Source organism: Chanodichthys erythropterus, chromosome 7 (assembly GCF_024489055.1).
Source record: "Chanodichthys erythropterus isolate Z2021 chromosome 7, ASM2448905v1, whole genome shotgun sequence".
Taxonomy (NCBI): domain Eukaryota; kingdom Metazoa; phylum Chordata; class Actinopteri; order Cypriniformes; family Xenocyprididae; genus Chanodichthys; species Chanodichthys erythropterus.
Genome location: NC_090227.1, coordinates 27,256,970 through 27,261,725, shown reverse-complemented (window position 1 = coordinate 27,261,725; position 4,756 = coordinate 27,256,970).

The following is a 4,756-nucleotide window of genomic DNA, read 5'->3' as shown; positions in this document are numbered from 1 at the left end:
CAAGCAGAAATTGAATGAGCCTGTTTCTCTCTCTCCCTGTTTCACTTCAGCTAAGCTCTGTTTCTGACAGAAGCGCGTCACTTTCACAAAGAGGATTGCAGCATTAAGTGTGCATGTGTGTGTTTGTGTGTGTGCTTTAACAGGGGGAGGAACTTGTAGTGCTTGCATGGTGTTCAGTAATGGGGTGAAGGACAAGGGATGGGTTTTACATGCCCCACCTCTTGTTTCTTCAAAGGTAACATTGCAGTGTGCATTTGAGAGTTTGTGTGGATATGAAAATGCTGTCAATTAAAACTAGTGTTAACAGTTTATATGGGTATCATATTTATTATTTTTTGTGTGTGTGCATGCACACACCTCTATCACTATGTGTGCACAGCCTGGAAACAGCTTTCTAACAAACAAAGTCAAATCCCAGTGTGCATTGATGAAGAGTGCTCAGCCCTGGAGAGGCTTCAGGTTGGAGCAACAGAAACGGCAGAGACAGAGAGAGGCTGCTCTAGACGGACTAATTACACGCAGACGCTCTACAAGAAGTGCTCTGGCAAAACTGTGGCTTGAACAAACATGCCCCCTTGTTTGTGTGCACAGGCAAATAAGTGTCCTTCCTTACATTAGACACTTGTGTCGACCTATTTATTTTGAGGAAAAGGCAATTTGCTTGTGACTGCAGGTGTGTAGGGGTTTGTGTATGTCTGCGTGTTGTGGGAAGGTTCTGGAGAAATGGGTTATGGGTACACAAATGTGTTGATGTTGCAGGATGTTATGTTGTCAACAGGTCAGCCAGGTATTCAAATCCCCTTGACGTATGTGTACGTCTCCCCATCACTAAGCAGGAAGAATTAACAGACTTACGTAAGGAAGGCAATTGTTCCTACACTGCCACCGTCTGGAAAACCTCCAACAGAACAGGACAGGGTATGTATTCGTGGAAATTGATTAACTGCTGAAGAACTGCTGTGTTCATGAGCTGCCCTGTTGGGGCACACATACATTTTTAACAACCAATGCACAGAATGTAGGCCTATGATTGTTGTGTTTTTGATTACGGTTTTGTCTTGGCACCTGAAGTAGCAAAACAGCTTACAATCAATATCTTTACCAGAGCAGCAAAAGAGTGGATATTCTCTGCGAACAAGTATTATGTTGCCTTCATGTGCCATCGGAATCATAGTAAATATGAGTCTGCTGGTGGGAAAATTGGACATGAACGTTGTATTTTCAAGTTGTATTCTGCTGGGAAACTGATAAAATTTTGATAATGTTTATATGGTTGACATATAAACAAAAGACTTTTATTTTGTCTTTTGTCTTCTTTCTTTCTTTTTTTTTTTGGAAGTGTTTATGTCCAGAGATGGTGGTCATTGGTACCTGCAGGCTAATGAGTGGTCCATGAGTGGTTCAGTCGATTCCAGGCACACCTTTAAAAGCCCTGGGGCACGTTCAAACTCAAACCGGTGTGCAACGTTTTGCTACGGTTTCCGGGTTGAATTTTGCTGCATGTTTCCTGGAAACGTTGTGCAACGGTGTTTGAGATACGTTTTCTCTTGTTTGGTGGTCAGAAATGTCAGCCCAATCACATTTGTAAAGTCATTTACAAACGTGTCCCCCTGCAGCTCGGTATATGCAACAATTGAAGATATTAGGAGACATGTTTGTCTTAAGAGTTTTATAGTAAAAATATAGCATATCAATTCTTCAAAGAACACAAAGAATGGCCTTCTCAGCTGCCAGAGTTGCAACTCTTGCGTCATCAGAACAGGGTGTTCAATGCACCACCATTTCCATTTAAAAAAACGTTTTGCAATTTTTTGTCGGGGCTGAACGCAGCCCTGATGTCACTCCCTTTGGCAGAACATTGTGTTGTTCTGAGAAATGTATTGTTGGTTTGGCTGTGTGATTAGACAAAAATTTGAGTGTTAAGAGTTAAGTGATCATTGTTTTATCTCTGAGAGTGAATTAGAAATTGTAAGTAAGAAACTGTTTGGTATTTTGACCCTATTGCCTTAAAGACCCAAAAATGATATTTCTGTCATTAATTACTCACCCTCATGTCGTCCCAAACCCATAAGACCTTTGTTTGTCTTCGGAACACAAAGATATGTTGATGAAATCCGAGAGCGAGAGGTTTTTTTATCCTCCATTCAAAACAACAAAATTAGGCCTACTGTCATTCAAGGCCCAGAAAAGTAGTAAAAACATCATTAAAATAGTCAACGTGACTACAGTGGTTCAACCAATATTATGAATTGATAAGTATACTTTTTGCGTGCAAAAACAAAACAAAAATAACGACATTATTCAACAAATTTGTCTCTCCCCCTTCTGCTACGTTTATACATTTCAGAGCTTCCATGTTTACGTCCGAACGCGGAACAGAAATTTCATTTTTGGGTGAACTAATGCCCGTGAAAGTGCACTGGAACGGCAGTCAAACCCGTGACTTCCCACCCGTGAACTGGTACTAGATCGATGTACTCCCAGTTACGGGTTCTGACGTCACATACATAGTCCGCGAAACAACAATGGCAGCCCCTACGGTTGCGGTGTTTATTCAAGTGCATGATAAAATAAAAGGTATAACAGCTGCCTTATGCGCCGTTTTCCTCCTCTGTTTCCCTCAAATAAGCAAGGAGTAAGCACCTTTGGCGATAGAAATAATTGTTAATGAGCATAAGCCCCGTACGGTCCGCCATGTTGGTTTGTTTACACTTTTACGCAGTTTGGCGTGACTTTCCTGGAACGCTACAAAGTCGTGAGTCGTGATTTGAAGTTGTGACTTACGGGCTCAAAAACCTGCCTGGAACGCAGCATAATGCCACCATCCAGGCAACCCATAACCCGTGTTTTTCCATCCTTCTACCCGTGAAAGTGCAATGGAACGGCAGTCAAACCCGTGACTTCCAGCCCGCAAACTCGTACTAGATCGATGCACTCCCATTTCCGCGCTCTGACGTCACATAGCCCGAGAAACAACAATGGCAGCCCCTACGGTAGCGGTGTTTATGCAAGTGCATGGTAACATAACGTAAAATAAAAAGGTATAACAGCTTCTCTTGCCTTATGCGCCATTTTTCCTCCTCCGTTTCCCTCAAATAAGTAAGCACCTTTGGCAATAGAGATAATTGTAGATGAGCATAAGCCCCGTACAGTCCGCCAAGCTGGTTTGTTTACACTCAGGCAGTTTGGCGTGACTTGCCTGGAACCCGTCGTGAGTCGTAGTTTGAAGTCGTGACTTACTGGCCTAAAACCTGCCTGCAACGCAGCATAACTAACTTTTTATGGAAAGAACTCACATGGCCTTTCTAACAGCAAACAACCAAAGGGGAATCTCTTCATTCCAACTCTTCACAGTAGGATACCATGACTGATTTGCACCAGACGAATGATTTTTGTTTTTCTTTTTATTTTATTTTATTGCCTGCCCAGACGTACCAAAGTGATCATTTACGAATTTGGCATTCGATAAAATAAATAATAATAAAAATAATCATGAATATGTTAGTCTTGACGATCTTGGTCAATGCTATGATTCGACTTACGTCTGCTCCGTGCCTCCTAAAACGGTTAAACAGAAATGCAAAGGAGAGAGAATGGCCAGTTGGAGCAGAGAAGGGGACGGAAAAAGAAAGCACTCGAAAAAGAAATAGCAAAATGTTACAAAATAACCAACCTGTTCAGGGCTTCAAATTCAGATCAATTTCATCTGTAAATACTGTGCTATTTTCTTCGATAAATTATTGTAATGCTAGCAAAAGTTAGCGGTAGCTCCCCTATTGCTATTTTATATCAAAATACTGTATGCTAAGGGAGATACATATTATTTATCAAAGTTTACATGTTTGAGACAGTAGGTTCTGAGCATAGACTTTTGTAGAGTTTGATGGAATCTTTACTACCTCTTAAAACTGTGGATGATAGACATGGGGCTATACATGAAATTATATCCTTGATCTGACTGAATAATTTTTGGAATTATCTGAAAAACAGAGTTCCACTCATGCTTTTTTTTTTTCCCTCAGGACTCTTGTGCATAAGTACACCATCATCTAGAAAGTAAGCAACTGCACAATCAGGTTAGTCCATCAACAGTTTTATCCATCACAGCAGTAAAACAAGAACATTTCATGTTCATTCTCATGTTTCATGCCAATATTCCTTAAGCAAGTCGAACTTTGTCACAAATGTTGCTTGACCAATGCAATTAATACAATCATCTGTTTTAGGAAGAGGGAAAGTATCTAATTTTGTCAACTGGTTATCTTTACGGTAATCTGTGCAGAAGTGTGAAGTTCCACCTGGCTTAGGCCTGGGACACACAAGATGATCAAATCTTAACCGAATTTAAAACTCTGGGAGACCACAGACATGATGACATTATAATCCTCTGAACGCACACACTAGATGATTCGACTGGACTGCTAGACCACACAACTGTTGATTGCAGGAGCGATTTCACATTGACACGAGATCTCACAGAGACTCGCAAGATCAAATGTGACTTGAGAAGAAAAACAAATGGAGGACAATCAACGTTGTTAGCAGGCTCTCCTGCCACGCGTTCTGCTTTACAGTGAAAAACTAAATATTAAAAAATAATATGGGTGATCTTCTTTCTCAATACTCCACTTTCATGGTATGTTTGTGGCTGCCAAGTTTCAGAAGAAGCACGCAATATCCTGTATCACGTCAGAGGCAGCCAAAAAAATAGAATGTTCTGCCAAAGGAAGTGACATCAGGGCTTTTTAAGGTGTGC